This window comes from Alligator mississippiensis, chromosome 3, assembly GCF_030867095.1.
Source record: "Alligator mississippiensis isolate rAllMis1 chromosome 3, rAllMis1, whole genome shotgun sequence".
Lineage (NCBI taxonomy): Eukaryota > Metazoa > Chordata > Crocodylia > Alligatoridae > Alligator > Alligator mississippiensis.
Window position 1 is genome coordinate 121,039,970 of NC_081826.1, and position 21,724 is coordinate 121,061,693.

The 21,724-nt window shown below is 50.2% G+C and overlaps 1 protein-coding gene and 1 long non-coding RNA gene across 8 annotated transcripts in view; one reads left to right on the forward strand and one right to left on the reverse strand.

The window, feature by feature from the left end:
• Positions 1-21,724, reverse strand: part of LOC109283852 (uncharacterized) — a 139,337-nt gene that overhangs the window by 68,705 nt on the left and 48,908 nt on the right. For both annotated transcript variants that reach the window (XR_002091137.2, XR_002091139.2), the window contains exon 2: positions 20,660-20,742. This is a non-coding gene — a long non-coding RNA (uncharacterized LOC109283852). The remainder of the gene's footprint in view (positions 1-20,659; positions 20,743-21,724) is intronic.
• The window catches only part of RIPK1 (receptor interacting serine/threonine kinase 1), a 42,943-nt gene continuing 35,176 nt past the window's right edge, over positions 13,958-21,724 (forward strand). Inside the window, exon 1 of one of the 6 annotated variants that reach the window (XM_006263458.4) lies at positions 13,958-14,112. The gene's annotated coding sequence lies outside the window, so the exon portion shown is untranslated. Of the gene's footprint in view, positions 14,113-14,325; positions 14,592-14,964; positions 15,025-21,724 lie in introns of those variants that run through there. The other 5 variants (XM_019490385.2, XM_019490386.2, XM_019490384.2 and 2 more) reach the window with 5 other exon arrangements.

The window sequence follows — 21,724 nt, forward strand, 5'->3', positions numbered from 1 at the left end:
AAACATCCAATCCCAGTCATCAACTACTCACTCAGCAACATAGTCAGTGTCCTACCTATGGTCATTCCAGAATGCTTAATAGTTTGGAATAAGTATGTTAGAGTCTGCTATTTTACTAATACAGCACAATAAAGTCTGAAGTGCAATACTTCCAAGGTGACCCTACCTCACTGAGAAGCACAACTAAATCCCAGTAGAGCAGGGGTGGGCAAAATGTGGCCCGCAAGCCAGATGCGACCCGCCAGGCCATTGCATCTGGCCTACAGGGCCCCTGAAAAATTTAGAAAATTAATATTTATCTGCCCCTGGCTAACTCTCATGTAGCCCTCGATGGCTTGCCAAAACTCAGTAAGCAGCCCTCCGCCTGAAATAATTGCCTGCCCCTGCAGTAGAGCCTACTCCATACCCGAAAATCTTTGTTATTTTGGGAAACATTTGTAATTCAGTCGTTCTAGGGCAGAGGCAGGCATAATACGGCCTGCAGGCCAGATCTGGCCCACCAGAAAATTTCATCTGGCCTGCAGGTGCCTACCAATTAATTGTACCCCACTCAGTCTACATGCCTCACTCCCACCCTCATGCATGGAAGGGCCCAGGTGGGCCAGTACACAGCTTCCCAGTGGGACTGCTGTAGCGACCAAGGGACCTACTTGGCTTCCCTGGTGTCCAGTAGTTCTTCCTCATCTCCCTGCTTCAGCACTTGCTCCAGGCAGCAGGTAGGGAAGAGGTGGGGGCAGAGGGGAACTGCAGCTGAGCAGGGAGTGTGAGGCTGGGGCTGGCGGAAGTGCAGAGCCTGTGCCCAGGGGGGCAGCAGGGGAGTGGAGTTTGGGTGGGCAGGGTGTGGGGGGGAGGGAGGGAAGGGGGTATGGGGACCCTCCCATGCACTCTCCCCCACAGTGCCCAGCGATAGCAACAGCAGCAGGCAATGGTGAGCCCTTGGGGTGCTCATAGTCCATGCAGGCACTGCCACTTGGATGTACACACTTCTGGTCAGAGCTGCACATGGCAGCACAGCCAGGCTGACCCATTTCTATTGTGGGGCTCCCATGGTGCACATGCAGCTTCTGTGCCACCAGGGGGAAGCCCTGCGCAATAGAGCCAGCTGCCTTCCCTGCTGCCACATACAGGTCCCAGGACTCCACTGGGAAGCAGGCAGGGGGGCTCCCCACCACTTCTGATGGAGTCCCAGGATTTGCATGTTGCGGCAGGGAGAGGGGAAGGCAGCCAGCTCCATCACATAAGGCTTCCCCTGGTGGCACATGAGTGCCAGGAACTGCATGTCCACTGCATGATAGAGCTGGGCCAGCTTGGCTGCGCTCCTTGCCAGCCACATGCTGCTGTGGTTGGAGCTGTGTGCCACCAGGCAGCAGTGCCTGCTGCTGCCTGCTGCTACTGCTGCTGCCACCACTGATAGAGATTGTGCACCATGGGAGGGAGTGTATGGGTAGCTCTCCACACCAGCACTCACACCCTGCTCTCACAACCCCTCCACATATACACACAGACCCCCACAACATACCCTATGCCCCAACACACAACCACACCACCTCACAAACCCCACCATACACACACAACTGCCCCCAAGCACGCCCCACACACAATATATGAGTAAGACTTTATTTTTGAGCTATTATGCAATCACCTCTATATACATTACGCAAACACAAATCATGACAAAAATATTTTTTTGTAATAAAATTAAAATGTTATAGTAAGTGTTTGACGTTTAGTATATGATTTGGGGTTTTTTTTCTGGTTCCAGGATGGCAACGTCCCCTGCCAAAAGGTGTACTTTTGGTGGCATAGGTCAGGGGTTAGGGATGGGACCAGGGCTTTCATTTTACACTGATGTAAACTGGGGCAACTCAGTTGGTTTCAATGAAATAGCTCCTAACTTCACACCAAAGAGAATGAAGCCCATTATTTACATCATATTACGGAGACCTAGGCCCAGCTGTCATGAAAATTGGTGGGTCCATCTCTGCTGGAATGCCACTAGGTTTTTGCCTTTGTCAAGGTCTAGGCTGAAAATAAATTTGATTGTCATATTGCACCTGTCATCTCATTCAAAGTACTCTTTCCCCATCAAAGTTGGGATAGTCCCCAGACATTAGCAGTACTATTCCTTGTCACAGAGAGTTGCTACAACACTTCACAATAGTGTAAGGCTATCAGCCAGCTGCACAACTGTGCTTGAATGGCAACTGAGCAACTTGTTGTAACAGGAGTCTTAATGTATATCTGACAGCTATTAAGTAATACTTGCTTGAGTCAAGTTATCTATGCTTTGGAAGCTTGTGTGGTGTTGCTGACTTACAGGAAATTAAGTAGATTATTCTGCTTTGGGTGAGAATTCCTCCTGGTCAGCTGGGCAGCAGGGGGTGGGAGAATAATCCTCTCCCCCAGTAGCTGCATACTGCCAGGGCAAACTCAGATCTTGGAGCCCAGGTGGAGACAATGTCCCCCTGTGATCGTAGTGGGGGCTGAGACATTGCTCCCTGCCCCTGCCAGCAGGCAGCTCCCAGCCTTGGCTCTGAGCTGCCTGCTTCCAGGGGCAGGGAGCAATGTCCCAGTCCCTGCTTTGATCACGGAGCCAGGCTGGGGGCTGCTTGCTGCTAGGGGCAGGGAGCAAATGTCCCAGCCCTGGGGCCAGGAGCTGCCTGCTGCTGGGGGTAGTGGACGTTGTCCTGGCCAGGCTCCGTGATCAGAGCAGGGGTTGGGGAGCAGGCAGCTGCCTGGGAAAGAGGTGTGGGGTGAGAGGCAGCTGCCCCAGAGGTGGGACAGTTCCCCCCACCCCCTGGTGCTCCCTGCCACCCCAGGGCTGGCACCCAAAGGAGTCTAGAGCTCCCCCTGGCTGCCATATTGAAACAGCAGGGCAGGAGTATGCCTGCCCTGAATTCTCCCAATGGACACGTGTAGATGTGCACTCAAGGAAAGCTTACTGCACAGTAATTTTTCTGAGCATTAATTGCATGTGTAGACATGCCCAGTGGGGAGGAATACTGTGCGTGAATTTTATCCCTAATTCAGGTATAAGAAGATTTTTTTAAGACTTTTTGTTTTCAATATCAGACAAAATGGATTGTCCCTTCTGACCTCAAAATCTGTGAAAGCCAGTCTGACCTCCCACATAACAGCAGGCCATAGAATACCACCCAACAATAGCTTCAGCAAGTTCATATTATGCTGGAGGAAGTATAACTGATTGTAACAGGAGGCTGTACTCCTGTCACTGAGAAGAGACTGAGAGAGACAGCCAGGTGGTGAGGTCCTTTTAAGATCAGGATCTTCAGGGCCAGGAGGAAAGAAACGTCAGAATGGAAATATGAGGAGAAACTATCAGGCATGGCAACCAAGGGAGAAGAGACTCCTGTGCTAGTCTGACCAGCCAGAGTCAGGTGACTAGCAAAGGGGAAGGGCCAGTGAATATAAAGACAGGATCCAGACAGACAGCTGTGGTTGTGGGAAGGAGAAGCCTAGCCTGGAAGCCAGGACTGACTGCCCTTGCAGGAGAGAAGAGATACCCCAGCAGCAAGAAAGAAGATATTATGAATAGATTGTGAGTAGACCTAAGGAACTGAGATTTCAGTTGCTGTATACGGGTGTTTTGTTTCGTTTCTTTATTTTTATTTGAGCCTGAATGGGTGCAGCTTTGTGTTCTGGGTTTTGTTCATGACCTAGTAGGGGACCTTTTGCTGATAACATCCAGTGGACCCGGTGCAGCTTTAAGGAAGATGAGAAGACTGCATGGCAAAGTGCCAAGGAGCTGCACTCTTCATTGACTGACCTAGGAAGGGTTATGACCCCAGAAGAGAATAAAGAATACTTGCTCTGAGGCTCTGGCAGGGGGACAGAGGCAGGGAGCGTGTAGGCACAGGCAAGGGATTTAATCCACTGGCTGGATTTGAGACCCTAGGGGTGCATCTACACGTGCAATTAATGTAACTGAATAAACTCCGGCACAATTTGCACCAGACTTTATTGTTCCAGCTGCCATGTTTACATGTGTGCCTGGGTCTGCAGCATGTTGATCTGGGTCAGAGCAGCCCCAGCTGGCAGGGAATCCAGGTCAGCCTGCTATCCATGGACTGCTCCAACCCAGCTCAACATGCTCCAGAGGAGGTGAGACTTAGCCAACTGATTAGAGAGACATAAGTAGGACAAAACTAACAGGGACAGTAATGCCTGCCCTCTTGCTCCCCCTTCCCCCAACTGCTCCCTGCCTCCACCTTTCCCCCCCTTTTTTGGGACAAGACAACCTTATTTTGAACAAGGCATGGCAGGAAAGTAAAAATGGGGAAGGCAGGACCAGCTGTAGACTGAACTCCGGAGACACCTGCCCATTAGGGCTGTGAGAAATTTCGCTGGCCATTTTGTTTCAACACTGTTTCGACTCATTTTGAGGTCAAAACAGCAAAATCGAAATGAAACGAAGGTCATCGAAACAGCCTCGAAACAAAATTAGTCCTTTTTTAAACACATAAGGAGTAAAAAGAAGGCTCCAGGTAACATGGGGCCCCTGCAGGACATGCTTGGCAATCTGGTGGTTGCATCAGATGAAAAAGCTGACCTCTTTAACAAATTCTTTGCCTCCATTTTTCTGAGCAGGGACCAGGACATCTCCCAGCCCGGGATTCCAGGCAGACTCAGGAGAAGCACCACTGGGCCTAGGGTCAGGGAGGACCTAGTTAGAGAATTCTGGTGGGGCTGGACATGTTTAAATTAATGCAAGTCCAGATGCTCTCCACCCCCGGGCGCCGAGGGAATTGGCAGGGGTCATTGCAGCAAAGGATATGAGTAAGCCAGACTTTGTAAGCTTCATAGAGATTAGAGGAAGTATGGAGTTTCAGTGCCTGCAAATCTTTTCTTCATATTGGGGAAATAAATAGCTCTAATTGTTGGCTCAGAAGAGGCCCAAATAGACTTCCTGATTTTTCCATCAGAACAAGAAAGGTCAGTCTTTATAGAATGAGGCCATTCCTTTCTTAGAGTCAAGTACTAGCCAGACAAGTGAAGTGAAAGAAAAAAAAGTTTGCCTAGAATAATTTTGAGGGAGGTGGGTAAGCATGGCAGTAGAATGCTTCTCTTTCTCTGTGCCTGCTCTGGGGCTGGGAGGGAGCATGTGAAGGACCAGTCAGCAGGAAGCAACCTGTCTGTGGCTTCTGCTGCAGCTGCTGCCCTTGGCTGAGCCTGGCTCAGGGCCTGGCTGCAGCAGGCAGGATTTGCTCCAGAGCTCCCCAAGTCCTTGTCCCCTGGGGCAGGAGGGGAGGTGCTGCCAAGCTTGGAGGGAAAAGGAAGGAGAATTCTTACTTGCTTCCAGGACTTAAAATGTTTCTGGCTGCTTCTCCTGCAGCTTGACCACTGCAACCCCCTCCCCCTGATCTACCCCAATCACTGATCCTTCTCTGTCTCCCTATAATTGGACTTGCATGAATTTTCCTTAAATATATATGGAAAATTTGGGATCCAAAATTAACTCCCCGTTTTTCTTAGAAACAGTTCCTAACAAAGCGTCATGCCAGGTATAGATTTACCAGCCAGGTGAGTCTTAGGGAATGTCATTCTCTTAAACTCTATTACTTTTACTCATAGCCCTCTATGAAGTATAGAATTATATGGGTGCTGGGGAACACACACTGACTGTCACAACCCTTTAAGATGGTTTCAGAGTTGGCAAGAGAGGGGAGGACACCAAGGGGCCCACTTGCTGTCAAAATAATGAAGTACATCACTCAGTTGAAAGCCCATCAATGAGCCATTTTCCTCACAGATATTGTGAAGCACAATGTAAGCCTTAACCACTTATGGCAGTGCTTCCCAAACTTTTCCTCAGCACATGGGTGACTGGTGCTTCCTGAGTCTGGAGGGTGCACTCCCAGAAGCTGGCGGTGACAGTGGCGGCAGGGACAGGGCTGGCAAGCACCCGCAGAAGCCGGCGGTGGCAGCGGGGGACGGCCCTGTCAGGGGGGGCACGTGCCCCCAACCCCCATACCCCTCCTACCAGTCGCCTTATCAGCATGACCCCATTTATGGCCCTATTTCCTCAGCATAGCCCCTCACTCCCAGGCTACAGCCCCCCACCCCTGCAACCCCATCTGCTGACTTTGTGACCCACAGTTGGGAACCACTGACTCATAGCATTAAACATCCTATAGTTAAAATGAGTCCATATGCAACATCTTGATTTCAGGTACGTTCCACCACCACCCTGCACCTATTAACTTAAGTGTATACCTGATTGTGCCAGCTGGGGAGGAGGCACAGCTAAGAAAATGCCTTCACAGATCTGGGCAGCAGAAGATGGGCTGGTCACTTAAGAATTCACTTAGCACAGATACTTCATTGATGCCCGTCACTGAGGAAGATGCATCAGCTTGCACACCCCAAAAAGAGGCAGGACCCTCTAGAACGGTGGTGCTGTACATTTTGGTCCCACAGGCTGAATGAGTGTTGCAGGACCAGTCAGCCAATGAGAATACCAAAGAAAAACCATGCACCAGGGTTATCTAGTAAATCTGCAGCCTACGCTGCTAACTTCTTTGAGAATGCAGGTGCTAAAGTAATTGAAGTGAATCTGCTCCATTTGTGTTATGCTACTCTCTGCTATCATGTGAACAGTAGAAACCATGAGCAGAGTGATGTATTTGGTAGCCGTGTTTGTCTGATGAAGGGCCTTTGAGCCCAAAAGCTTGCAGAAAAAGATTTTTTTTTTTTTGCGATTTCTCAGTTGGTCTAATAAAAGGTATCATTTTGGAACCAAGAGTTCTAGATCTGAGTAGAGTGATGCACTCTCCCTTGTATCACTACTGATGCACCAGGGAGGCAGAGGGGAAGGGACTGAGGCCTGGACAAGCATCTATTGGCACTGATCTAAGACTAGTTGATCCTGACTCAGTGCGGGGAAATGTACTGGATGACCTGAAGATCATTTCAATCTGTATTTCAACATCTACATAGCCCTGGATCTATGGTGTCCTTCCCCACTCTATAAAAAAGAAAATAATGGGGCTTCTACTTTCTTTCTCACCTTTTTCTGAGGGCATGGTGGCCCTCAGATAGGACATACCCTCTTTGTTCCTCCTTATGAGTCTTTCTGTTCTTTCTCTACACATCTCCATTTGTGCACACACCTATTTCTCTTCTAGCTCCCTCCACTCACCATATGAAGGAACATTCACTAGGACTCTAACAGGAATGAAACCAGTGAAATCCTCTAGACCGGCAGTTTTTGGAAAATGCCAGCCTCTAGCTTTCACTCATTTCTTAATGACAGGAAAATAATATAGCAATTCCTTTGTTGCAAAGAACTCAGAAATATTCTGGACACTGAATTGCTATTTGAAATTCCTGGGTTGATCTTGTGAATCATGTGTGGGTAGATGTTTGCACACCTAACAGTATTAATATTGCGTAGCACACTACAGAGCCCTTGAAAGGATCTTGTGGCACCCTGACTGAGAATCACCATTCCAGATGTTCAATAACACGCTGTAGAGAGAACTCCTCCCTGTGGCTTTGAGGGAGAGGTAGCTATCCCTGTTAGTCTGAAATCAGGTGGAAGGCACGACAGGATGACACTTTGTTAATGTTTGCTGGTTTCTAAGGCAGTGGTTCTAAACCCTTTTAGACAGGGCAGCCTTTAGAAAATGCCAGCTCCTAATTTTTGCTCATGTTTTTGACTACAGAAAAATAATAGAGCAGTTCTTGTTGTAAAGAATTCAACCCATAAGGGGTGGGAATGCTTTTGACACTGTATTCCTGTTACAAATCCCTGGGTTTATCTGTGAAACATGGCTGTAAACGTAACAGTACTACCCACTGCATGACAGTAGGGCTGTGCGTGACTTCGGATCGTGGTTTGGATCTAGGGCTGCTTCGGATGCTTCAGCGTCCGAACCAGCATGCCTAGAGTGAAGCACGGACTCATTTAAGCTGTCCGAAGCATTTCGGCACTTCCAAAGCGCTTCGGAAAAGTTTCGGATGCTGAAAGTGAAAGTTAGAAGAGGGAGAGGGAATGGGGGAGGGAAGGAGAGCGGTGGGGAAGACTGACATATGTAGGTGGCCAGTGAGAAGGATTTCTCTCCGGCTGCCTTTCCAAAGACAGCATCTGAGGGGTGGGACCTAGAAACAGCATAAAAGCCTCTGTTTGGAGGAATGCTGTGCCTTCAGCTAGCTTGTTCCTTCTCAGGAACTGTGTGAGAAAGGTACCGTAGCAGACTCAAGCATCTCAGCTTGGTTAGTTTACTCAGTAGCTGAACTTGCCTGCTCCTTTTTGTTGTTAGAAAGGATTGGGTAGGATTTCGCTTATCTTAGCTATTCAATTACTATTACTAATCAATTCATTTCTTTCAATTTATATTTGCTCTTTTTTTTTGTTGCAAACTTTGAAAAAAGAAAGCTGTGTTTTCCCTGCCAGCGTGATCCATCACTGTGCAGGGAGGCACACGTGCACAATATAAATAAGAAAAAAAATCAGATGTTCATAGGAGAAGAAGACAGAGACAGACAGCACACAATTTTTACGTAACTCTTAACACTGAAGCAAACAATCAAAGAAGAGTCCAGTGCACACATGCAACAGAGGGAATAAAACACACAACACAAAAGGAGTGACACACACACAGAGACCTTTTGCAGCACAGGAAAGATCAATATGAGGTGTGCTGGAAAGGCAGGTGACAGGTCTTCTGGCAGGGGAGGGAGAGGGGTTAGGGAAAGAGCTAGAGCTGCAAGCTGCCCCCTGCCAAACACAGACCCATTCTCTTCCCAAACAGCCATGACATCAGTGCTGCCAGTGGAAGCAAGGAGGTGGGAGCAGTGTCTGCACCTGACATCCCTGTACCTGCACCACCTCTGCTCAGTCCAGAAGTAGGCACCAGCAGCGGAATCACTGTCTCTTCCACCCCAATGTCATCTCTCAGCATGAGCCTCCCACTGCCAGAGGAGGAGCTGGAACCAGGGATACTGAGCGCGCTGGCTCAAGCATTTCTGGGGACTGAGCGAGAATCAGAGTTTGTGCTCCACACCCCTCAAATTTTTCCTAGACCCAGGTCTCCTCCGGAAAGCAGCACCTCGGAGGAGGCTGAGGTTGTGGAGGCGAGTGGCTCAGCTGAAGCAGCTCCTCCTGCTGTTAAGCCTCAGCTGCTGAGGAGTGGGATAAGGCAGGATCCTCACCCTCAGTCCAGAAGCTGGGGAGTAGTGTAGTGTGGGAGCATTTTGAGCTGGCAGATAATCCTAGGTTTACCGTTTGCCAGCACTGCTGAAGGCACATGAGCTGTGACAAGGATGCAAGACACTTCTCCACCATGGCCGTGGTGCTGCATCTGAGGAGGCAGCACCCCCTTGCCCTACTTCCTGCTCAGCCTGGCACCAGTGCAAGTGTGCTGAAAGGGAAGTCCCCCACTCGCTCCAAAGCCCCCTTTCCCCACAAAGCAGAAGCAGGCCACCCTGGACCAGTGGGGGAAAGGTAGACAGAAAGGGAGGCACATTCCCAAGGTGAGCGAGATCACCCAGAGCGTTGGGGAGATGCTTGCCCTGGATAGCCAGCCCTTCTCCCTAGTTGAGCAGCCAGGGTTTGGGTGGTTCATAGCAATTCTGGCCCTGTTTTACAAAGTGCCCGCACATACCACCTTTAGCAGGACGGTGGTGCCTTCCCTGTATGAGACATGCAGGGAGTACTTGAGGGAAGAGGTGCGCAAGGCAGTGCCACAGGTAGCCTTGCACTTCACCTCCGACATCTGGAGCAGCCGAGGTGGCGATCACGCCCACCTCTCCCTCACAGGGCACTGGTGCAATCAGTCAGGCTGTCAGCGGGCTCTACCGCAAGCCAATGTGCTGGATGAGTCCCACACGGCAAGGGAGATCATGGGGGCCATGAACTGCATGGTGGCTCATTGGGCAGGCCGAGCTCACCAGTGGGTTCATGGTCACCGACAATGGGGCCAATATGGTGAAGGCTGTCTGTGATGTCAACTTTGTTGGCATCCGCTGTGTGGCACACAGGCTGCACCTAATAGTGAGGGATGCCTTGGAGGGGGACGGGGCTGCCGGTGACGGCACCGCCACCACTACTGCTGCAAGCCAGCCAATTTTGAAATGCAGGAAGGTGGCAAGCTACTTCCACTGCAGCATCAAGGGGGGAAAGATGCTGTGAGAGAAACAGGCAGAGCTGAGCATCCCTCAGAACAAAATCATTCAGGATGTGGAGACTCGGTGGAACTCCAGATACCTGATGCTGGAAAAGCTGGTGGAGTAACAGAAGGCCATCCATGAGATGGCCTTGCTTGGGGAAATTAGGATCAGCGGCCCCCTGAACAGAGCTGAGTGGGGTATCATCTCCCAGATCTTGGTGGTTCTCAAGCCCTTCCTCGAGGCCACCAAGACCCTTAGCACTGGCAATGCCCTCCTTAGCCAGGTGATCCCCCTAGTGAGGGAACTGGAGAACCAAATGGAGAAGTTCCAGGGGATCAATGTTGCTGGCTGGGGCAGGCCACTGTTACCAGACATGCAGGCACTAGTGAGATGGCTGAAGGAGGGCATCAGGAGACGGCTGGATCCCTTGAGGTCCAGTACAGTCCACATGATGGCGGGCATGTGTAACCCGAGGGTAAAGGGGAGCATGTGCACTGGCAGCCCCAAAACCCTTGATCACTGGATGCAGGTGCTAGTCAACAAAGTCAGGGAAGCTGAAGTGCAGAGGCAAGGAGATGTGGAAGAGGGGGACCCACTTTCCCATGCCAGCACCAGCACCAGCCAGTCTCCTCCACGCCAGCCACTGCCAATGTGGACCATGGGCATGGCTTCAATGCTGGGATCCAAATGCACCAGGCCCCAGCCTCGGGCAGGTAGCGTGGAGGCTTCTGTGGCTACCTATCTTGCTGAGGATGTGGAGCCACTGGACTGTGACCCCTTGGCCTACTGGGCAAACCACAGCCAGATGTGGCAGGATCTGGCCACAGTTGCCCGGTTGTCCTGTCCACCAACCAGTGTTCCAAGTGAGAGGGTGTTCAGCATTGCTGGGGATGTTGTGACACCCCACCGCACCTGCTTGGATCCTGCTTTGGTGGAACAGCTGGTGTTCCTAAAGGTGAACCTCCCACTGCTGGGGTTCTCCAAGCTCCACCTGCAGATGGACTGAGTGCCACCCTCTTCACTCCATCTGCACCAATTTCCTTTTCTGAGTTTTTTAAAAGCTGAGTAGTGCCCCGCTCTCAGCTGGAAGGGACACTAACTGCATCACCAGCCAGCAGGGGAAGAACATGTCCCTGCTGAGCTCATTCCCCTGCCAGGATGAACTTGGAGGTATGGGATAGGGGCTATGGGGAAGGAGGAGGCCCCAGGTCCTGGGCATGACCACTAAAACTGCACCCTGCCAGGGTAGGGAGGCCTGGTGGGACTGCTGGCAGCGCAGCAGCCCTGTAAATGCCAGGACAAACGAGCCCCTGGTGCAAGGCGGGTAGGAGGTGCTATAACCTCCAGGTAACCCACACATGCACAATTTCCTGGCTAGGGAATGCCCAGACCTGTCATATCTTTGACAAACCTGACGCTTGCTGGTTCCAGTGCAGTTGTGAGGCTCCTGGTGAGCTCAGCTTAGCTGCCCGGGATGCCAGCTTTAGGGTTGAAAAACCCCTTTGTCAGGCTGAGGAAGTACCTGCAGTTGGTCCTGGATGGAAGGAATAGTAAAAAAGCCAGAGGCTGGCCTGGCCCACAATGCAGACAAGAAAGCCAGACAGTGAAAATGGAAATAGAGGCGTCAGGGGGTGAGGGACAGGCTAGGGTGGGGGGTAGCGGGGAAAGGGGGATGTAGCAGCACACGTAAAAGTGCAGAGGTGCCTGGGGTGTCAGATGTCTGGCAGGTTGCAGTGTGCCAGAACTCCACTGTCTATATTGAGTCCATTAGTTTGTGTACCTACTACCTAGGAGGCTGATGAAGTGCAGTTCATAGGACCAGCTCTGAAAAGTGGTTTGCATTGTAATTTGTTCCCTCTCAGGATCAGGCCTGAGAGACTGGAGGCAGAGTGTTTTTCTGGTGAGGAATGTGCCCCCACAAGTAGTTGGGTTTTGTTGTCTTTGATAGATTCTGGTGTGCAGTTTGTGGGGGTACTGGAGATAGTTGGCAGGTTTTGTGTTTTGAGCTGTAGGAAGTTGGCTTCAGTTCTGGTGATGAAGGTAGGTGCTTGTTTGAATGTACAAATGATCTCTGATCCTGAGAGGGAACAAATTACAGTGCATCCCCCTTTCCCCACTACCCCCCACCCCAGCCTGTCCCCCACCCCCTGATGCTTCCATTTCCATTTTCACTGACTGGCTTTCTTGTCTGCATTGTGGGCCAGGCCAGCCTCTGGCTTCTTTACTATTCCTTCCATCCAGGACCAACTGCAGGTACTTCCTCAGCCTGACAAAGGGGTTTTCAACCCTAAAGCTTCCAAAGATACATTTTTTTTAAGTACTCCTTTTTTTTTCATAATACACATATAGACATAAAAACACAAGATAAGCCATCACACACTATGAGTAACATCATATGTCCAACACAACATCTTTACTTGTTGCTGTCAATTCCTTTATAAAAAGAAAGGCTCTGTGACAGTTCCATTTGGGTACCTTTGATGCTGCTGCTGCTGCTGCTACTGATGTTGAGCCAGCTAAGTTACTGTACCTGTTGTCACAAAGTGGTGGACTGGCCGTGAGGCTGTAGGGGAGGAGGAGGCCACACTGGGGCACACTGCCATATTGTGCAGTGGCCCCAGCGCCAGGAAGGGCACACCTTAACACACACCCACCGTGTCACCCACCCACATCACAAGTTTTGCCTGCCAGCAGCTTGAGGTGCAGGGCCCCAGAAGACAGACTCCCCCAGCGAGACACACACACAGCTGGCAGGCTTTGTGGCCTCAGCAAGGGCCACCACCCCTGCAGTTTTCAGCCCACTGCACCTTAACACACAGTGGGTCATCTATGTCATGAGTTTTGCCTGTCAGCAGCTTGAAGTGTAGTTCCTCCCAAACCCCTGCACCTATCTTCTTGAAACTTGGCAGACTTTGTGGCCTCAGCAGGGGCCACCACCCCTGCAAGTTTCACCCAAATCAGAGGCAAAACAACAAAGTTATAGATATTTAATTGATCACACAGGCCTACCTGACAGCCCAGGGCACCCTTGAGAGGATCTCAAGGTTTCCCCCAGGGCACCACGGCTCCCTGCCTGAAAATCACGGCTCTAGATCCGAGTCAGCAATGTTATTGGACTGTCAAGAACACCAGCAAACTCAGTTTGTAAGATGTTGGTGTGCCAGAGGCAGATGGCGGGGGGGGGGTGTGCCGCAAGGGGCCCAATCCTCATTGTGGCAGTGCAGCCCTGGCCCCTTTCTTGCTGCCTGCCCCAAGATGTGCATGCCAAGCAAAATGCCTTGGTGGGCCACACTCTGGCACCTGTGCTAGGATTTGCCTACCCCGTTTTAGATGTCCAGTAACATGCTGTAGAGATAACTCCTCCCTGTGGGATTCAGAGAGGCCACTTCCCTGTTAGTCTGAAGGCAGGTATTACACTTGATCTCAGCCAACAGGCAGGAAAGGTCTGTTAACCTCCAAAACAGTGATGCTCAACCTTTTTAGACTCAAGGCGCCTCCAGGAAAATGCCTGCTTCTAGCTTTTACTTGTGGTTTTTATAACTACAGAAAAACAGTAAGACCAATTCTTCTGTTGCAAGCAACTCAGCCCAGAAGGGGGGGAATGCTTTTGATACTACAGATTCCTGCTTGAAAGCCTGGGTTTTATCTGCAAATGGTGGCTGCAAACCCAACAGTGCTCCCACTGCGCAGCACCTTTGGAAGGACCTCAAGGCCTCAGGGCTGCCACAACTTCCTGCCAGAGAATCACTGCTCACATGCTGAGTAACATGCTCCGGAGATAACTCCTCCCCGTGGGATTCAGAGAGGCCACTTCCCTGTTAGTCTGAAGGCAGGTATTGCACCAATTCACAGAAGTTTAGGGCTGGAAGGAGCCATCCTGCTGTGGGCAGGAAAGACAGCTGGGGTCAAATAACCATAGCAAGGTCTGCGTCCAAGTCTCCTTTTGAAGATCTCCAGGCTACACTTGATCTCAGCCAAAAGGTAGGACAGGGGCCAGCACCTTAGAGTCTGTTAATCTCCAAGGTGGTGGCTCTCAACCTGTCTTAGACTCAAGGTGCCCCTGGAAAAAATGCTAGCTCCTAGCTTTCACACGCGTGTGTGTTTTTTAACTACAGATAAACAAGTCTTCTGCAAGGCAGCCCAGAAGGGGTGAGATTGCTGTTGACACTACAGATTCCCGTTTGAAAGCCCTGGGTCTATCTGTGCACGGCGGCTGCAAAGCCAGCAGCGCGGCCTCTGCGCGACACCCCTGCAGGGGTGCCAGGGCCCCCCGGGGTGCCGCCCGGAGCCCTCCTCCTCCTCCCGCCTGCCGGCAGCCGGACTTCCCCGCGGGGCGAGCCCGGCCCTGTTCCTGGGCGGCTCCTCCCCGCGGCCCGACTGGCGGAGACTGGCGGCGGGGGCACCGCAGGCCTCGCCTCGGCTGGGCTTGGCTCTCCCGGCGCTGGAGCGGGGACACGAGGGTAAGACGCCCCCGGCCCGCGCGGCGCGGGAGAGCAGGCTGCCCCGTGTGCCCGCGCGGGTCCGCCTTGGCCTTGGCCTTGGCGGGGCGGACTTCCCGATCGCTGCAAGCAAAAGCGAAAGCGGCGCCTCCACGTCGCCCAGCGCCCTCCCCTCGGTCCCGGCTGCGAAGTGCGCCCCGCTGCCCCTGCCTGGCCGCGAGGACCTCCCCGCCCGGGCCTGGCGCCACCCCACGGGGCCCCGCCGCCTGAGGGGAGGGGGGGTGCCCTGCTGCTGCCGCCGCCGCCGCCGCTGCCCCCTGGGCAAAGGAGGGGGGGAGGGGGCTGGGGTTGGGGCACGGGGGTGAGGAGAGGCAGAGGGAACTGGGCTGATTGAGTCTGGAGCTGGGGACAGCCATCCAAGAAGCCCGAGCCTGAATGGATTCAGTCTTTGCAGGTTAGTCTAGCCTGCAGAGCTTGATCCGCCAAGCAAGTAGATAGACGTTCACTTTTGATCCCAGACATGCAGGCACAGGCCTGCAGTGGCTCAGGCTAGAAGCCTGGTGGGGTGGGGGGGCTAGAGCAAGCCCTCCCTTCCCTTTCATGGTGCCGAGATGAGGGGGTGGCCTGAGTATGTTTGGAGAGGGGTTTAAACCACCAGGCTGACCTGCAGGGACCCGAGCTGGGATGTACCTGGAGGCTGGAAGCAGCCTTTGCCAGGCTTTTGGGGGGCTGGGGAACATGGCCAGACCCTGGCCACTAACTAGATGCCAGCTGAGCATGGTGGCCCCCCGAGGCAAAGGCAGCAGGAAGGGAATTTATTACACCTGCCATTCCCCCTCCCTCCAGGGTCTGCCTGGTCAAGGGCAACCAGCAGACAGTTGCCAGGGCTGGCAGAGGGTCCCCCAGTGGGAGAGGGGAGGGAGGGGAGAAATAAACCCTCTCCCTGTCTCCTTCACTCCATGCTGGGCAGGCCTCTGGCCACAGCCCTGCCCCTGCTCCAGCTAGAGAGCAGTGACAGGGCACCCTGCTTTCTGGAGCAGACAACACAGCCCAGCCCAGGGCTGCAGAGCATGCTGGGGGACTCTGGTTTAGCTTAAACCAGGAAAGGGTCTGGGACAGAAGCTCCGTAAACCAATTTGACCTCAATCAGTTAAAGTCTGATACTACATTCAATCAGGTTTATCTTAGATCAGTTTCAGCCATTTTGAAACTGGTTTATGTGCACTGAACTTCTGTTCTGTTACAGGTTTAAACCAGTTTCTGATCATTTAAACTGGCTGATGTGCAACTTTTGTCCCTAGCCAAGAAGGGGGGGGGAGTTGGCAGCAGCTTTTCACTCCTTGAGGGGGGGCTCCCAAAAGGATGGAACTGGACTTGTCTCAGGGGTGGGGCAGATGACAGGATAAGGAGCAATGGTATCAAGTGGCAGCAAGAGAAATGGAGGTGAGATATTAGGAAAAGCTCTCTCACTGGAACAGGTTACCCAGAGGTGGTTTGGATGAAAAGCAACCAGTTAGATCATAGAAAATTAGGGTTGGAAGGGACCTCAGGAGACCATGTAGTCCATCCTTCAAGGGTTTAAGGCCTGGCTCAACAAAGCCTTGGCTCAGATGAGATAGTTGGTGATGGCCCTGCTTTGAGCAGGGGGTTGTACTCACTAGATCAGCATTTCTCAACCTGTAGGTTGCAACCCAAAAGTGGGTTGGAAGAATATATGGACGGGTCACAAGCAAACTTTAAAAAATGATTCTCCTTTAAAAGGAGAAAAATGTGGGAAACCATGGGTTTTCCCTTGCTTCTGCCAGCCTGAGAGGGACTGCTTGGGGCACCCTCTGCCCCACACACTGGGGGGCTGGGGCATGGAGCCAGGGGGCAGTGGATTGGGAGTGAGGGGTACTGAGTTGGGACTGGCCAGTGTTTACAAATGGGTCCTGGTACAAAAAAGATTGAGAACCACTGCAGTAGATAACCTCCTGAGATCCCTTCCAGCCCTAATTTTCTATGATTCTTTCTATGAGTTCCTCACTGGAAGGCACAGGCAAACAAGGTTCTTTGGGTAAATCAATATATTTTATTAGACCAACCCAAATAGTTGGAAAAAATCTTTTTTGCACGCTTTTAGGTAGAAATACCATTCATCAGGCTGAGGAAACATCTGCAGTTGGTCTGTGCTCTTCCTGGATGGAACAGTAAAAAAAGCCAGAAGCCAGCATGCAAGTGAGAAAGCCAGTCAGTGAAAATGTAAATTGAGGCAGTCAAGGGCGGGGGGGGGGGGGGGGGGGGGGGGGGAGGGAAGTGGGTTGAATATAGCTGGTAAGGTGGTAGAGAGGTTACCTGGGGAGATGTTAGACAGGTTATAATGTGTCATAAATCCAATGTCTATATTTAGTCCATGATTATTTGTATCTATCTATTAGGCAGGAGGCTAGAGCTGAATCTGAGCCCTCCAGCTCCAACCCCAGCTTCATGCAACATCCCAGCCCTCTAGTTTTCAACAGCAAGTGATGTGAAAACCCACACTGAATCCCAAATTAAGTTTAAGGCCTTGAAATCCCCCACCCTCTGTTTTCTAGTGTTAGGTTGATGTAGCCCAGGGGTAGGCAAAATGCGGTTCGGGGACTGGATGCGGCCCACCAGGCCATTCTATCTGGCCCGCGGGGCCCCTTAAAAATTTAGAAAATTAACATTAATCTGCCCTGGGCTGCCTGTCATGCGGCCCTCGATGGCTTGGCGAAACTCAGTAAGTGGCCCTCTGCCCAAAATAATTGCCTGCCCCTGATGTAGCCGTTGATGGTCCAGCCAGAAGCCAGGGTTTCGTAGGGCGATAACCTTTTTATGGGATCAACTGTATAATTGGGATAGAATCAAACAACCATTTGGATACAAGATGTTCTTCACCAGTGATGGAAAGGATTTCACTGTTGGATCCCATGCTGGACAGGTTAGGATGTGCCAAGTGAAATCCAGTGTGCAGTGTTGGCCCAGCCTGAGCCCAATCCAGCTGTACTGAAACGGTCCAGCCAGGGTTAGTCCAGCTGCACAGAGCCAGGGCCTGACGTAGCCACATAGGAACAGCCTGCCTGGGACCTGATACAGCCACTCAGCTACAGCCTGTCCAGGTCACAGTCATGTTGCTACACTGGGCGCCAGCTGGGCCCAGCCACGAGGTGCCAGTCCAATCCAGCCATGTGGAGCTTGGAAATTTGGCAGCAGGAAGGCAGTGGCACTGTTAACTACTATTGTTCCTCCACTGCCAAGTTTATGGACCCAGGGAGAGACCTGTGGCTATGGGTTGAGCGGCCCTGGCATTGGAAAAGGTGAGATCAAATGTAAAGGAAAGTGAAGGAGAAACAGATTAACTATAGTGTTAACAAACAACAAACCAGGTGTAAAGAAAGCCAGTCTGATATTGCCACAGATTACTGTTATTGTTCCAATTATAAGTCTACCTTCTTTCTTGCCCTTCAAAAGAATCATTTAAAAAGATACTACATACATCTCTGGGGTCTTGGTGTTTGTACTTGCAACATTTCTGTGCATACCATAAAAATACCAAGGCATGCAGCAATGTTTTCAGTGCAGTTACTTAAAATAATCTTAGTCTATTTAATCCTTTGGCTCCTTTCCTTGAGCACGTGTCTGCGGCATGCTGTTTGTGGCACCTCAGACTGCTCTTCTGTTATAGCCTACACAAGCTGTTTCTTATAAGCCTCTGCCTTATCAAAATTACAGTACCAGAAGTGATGGCACAAGACCCATTCAATCCTTTTCCATGGCAAGTGTGCAAGATGTCTCCTTTTTTCTTCCTATCCTTTTGCTCATCAACGATACTAGCCTTAGTTCCCCATTTGTCAATCTCTTCTATTCCTATTTCAGGACTTTCCCCTGCTGTCTCCCACACCAGTGCTAACCAGCTCACTCTTCTCTCCCTTTTAGAGACACATTTCTGAGATTCATAAAAGTTACAGAACTTCTTTGCAAATCCTGTCTCCGAGCTGCCTACTGTTTAAGCCAAGTGACTATTTACAACCTTTTGACCTTTAACAGCATTAGCAGTGTGGAACAATTGTAAACAATTTAGGGTGGAGGATCTCTATTACTCCCAGATCATCAACAGGATTTGTATTCTCTTAGGGTGTGTCCCAACAAGCACCATTGGGTTTGCACTTCCTAGCCGCACATATTTGTGCTGCTGCTTTTTGTCCCTGGGCAATATCCTCCAGTGAGCCGCCAGGTGACACCTGTGCTGGCCTCAGCCGCCTTACCTGGGGTCCTGGGGCCCTCCTGGAGCAGCAGCAGGACTGAGCTGGTCACTTGGAGCCTAGGCAGCAGCCAGAACATGACTCTGGCCGGCCAGGCTCCAGTTTCTGGTAGTGCATGCTGCTGCTGTGTGCACTGCGCTGTTTTTTTCAGCAGCATTTTTCCCCCCCAAAAAACTCCAGTGTGCTGCAAATTAGCAGTGTGATGAACAGGTGCAAGTGTGTCACATTCAGTTTGCAGTGCCTCACACTGCACGTGTGCACTCATCAAGATGTGCCCTGACTAGCACCACAACTGAGAGGGACCTAGGGGTACATAGTATGAACATGAGCTGTCAGTGCAATGCTATAGCCAGCAGGGCAAACAATACTCAGGCATACATCAACTGATGCATCTCCCAGCAAAACCAAGAAAGTGATTCGTCTACTTTACTCAGCATTGGTGACACCGTAGCTAGAGTACTGCGTCCAGTACTGGGTGCCGCACTTTAACAAGGCCATGGAAAAGCTTGAGAGAGTCCAGAGAAGAGCCACCCATATGATCAGGGACTTGCAAGGCAAGCCATATGAGGAAAGGCTGAAGGACTTTGGCCTCTTCAGCCTAAAAAAGAGAAGGGTGAGAGGGAACTTGGTAGGAGCTTACTGCTGCATCAGGGGAATATATCAAGGACTCGGCGAACAACTGTTCACCAGGGCAGCCTCGGAGAAAACCAGGAGTAATGGCCACAGACTCCTGGAAGACTGTTTCAGGCTTAACACTAGGAAAAACTTCTTCAGAGTTAGGGTGTCCAGACTGTGGAATAAACTCCCTCCAGAGGTGGTGCAATCACCTACCCTGGAAATCTTCAAGAGGAGACTGGATGATCACCTGACCCTAGTTGTTTTTCCTGCCTAGTGCAGGGGGGCTGGACCCAATGATCTTGCAAAGTCCCTTCCAGCCCTTTACAATTTATGAATCTATAAGAGGTCAACGTTAAAAAAATAGTAATAATAATGCATGCTAACTTTATCCATGCAATTACAAGAACTGCATGTGCCTACTAGTTATTTGAATGAAAAGCAACTAGGTAGATCATAGAAAATTAGGGTTGGAAGGAACCTCAGGAGGTCACCTAGACCAACCCTCCCCTCCCCCCCTCAAGCCGGACCATCCCCAACTATATCATCCCAGCCAAGGTCAGTGGTTCTCAACCTTTTTAGACTTGAAACACCCCTGGACAGACTCAAGGCACACCTTGAAAAGTGCCATCTCTTAATTTTTACTTTTTGCATACAGAAAAACAGTAGAGAAGTTTTTCTGTTACAAGAACTCAAAGACCACAACTGTAGATTTCTACTTAAAGTCTTTGGGTTTAATCTTGCAAATCACATTTGTAAACCTAACAATGCAAACACAGTTTGGGATCCCACAGCACCCTTGAAAGGATCTCAGGGCACCCTAGGGTGCTGTGCAGTCCTGGTTGAGAATCATTACGTTAGATAGTATTTGACTTACATGTGCCAGTTTTTGATTCAGAAGCAAACTACTACTGATATACAATTCTGAGAATACTTTTAGAAAACTTCTAAACTAAATTAGAAAGCAGGAAGTAAAAAAAAAAAAAAAAAAAAGTCTTCAAGTATCATGATTAGCATTCAAACCAGTGACACGTTTGACACCTCCCTTCTAAGACTTACACCTAAGAAAACCTATGGGAGGTTTGCTAATGATTATATGGAAGATTAGGACCGAGTTATGAAACAGCATAAGAAGTTCTGCCTCTGCTACAGACATTAATTATTTAAGCAATTGCAGACTGAGAAAGACAGGACCAAAACTGAGGATCTTACCTTCTTTCCATGTGAATGCAGGCACAGGCTGAGTTTCCTGGTTCATAGGGTACATTAATTCTCCAGGTGAACCAAAAAAAATCCTTTCAAAGAAAAAAAAAAAGTAAAATAAGAATCCAAACAGAGCATAATACTCAGGAACAAACAAGGTGCAGATGAAATCCTGAGGGAGACCCTATGACCATGTAGCGAGCATCCATGACTTGTGCTCACAGGGAAGGAGGTAGAAACCACCTTCCCTCTTCAGTCAGCAGAAAGTACTGTTTCTGGGAGCAGGAAACAAGGCACCAGGTCTGGCTGCAAACTCTCCCTCTTATTTTCTTTTCCCTGCCACAGATTCTTAATTTTCAAGTCTAGGCTTAGCTTTACCAGTCTCACTAACCAAAACACTCCCTTTCAGGTTCCTCATACAAAAGCTTCAGTAGTATGATTGGTTTATAATGTTAGTGTGCTGATCGGGTGAGAGCTTGACTTTTTTTTTAAACTGATTTTACCCTTTCCAAGTTTGACTGATTAACATTAACAGACTGATTAGTTAGGTTTCAGATACTGCTTAGCTAACAAACCCTCTCTTGCCTAGTCCCATATATATTGCTTCCATATCCTATTTAGATAGGGTTTTCATTTACCTTAATAGAGTAACCTGCAGCAGTTGTCAGCATGCCTTGCTAACACTACTTGGTTCCCAGGTTTATTTAGATGTATGGTTTGTTTAGATACTTGATTCTCAACTTGGCAAACAGAGAAGGAAGCAAACAGATCTTCCTAGCCTCTTTTTCACTACAAAGTATGTTCTTAACTCAGCAGTTCATGCAAGGTAAAAGCCTAGTGAAAACAAAACAATTTGTAACTTATACAGTTTAACACCTCAATCTGCTGAGACATGAAAATATTTCAATTTGCCAGCTCTTAATTAAGATTTTACCACATACAAACCACTTCACATCAAGCACACGTTTTTGTAGCACTTACCCAGGTGCCTTGTTAGACCTTTTCAGAGGCTTCCACTTGGCATCCTCCATAGACTTTCTCCAGGCCTTATTCGACCTCAGAATAGATTCAGCC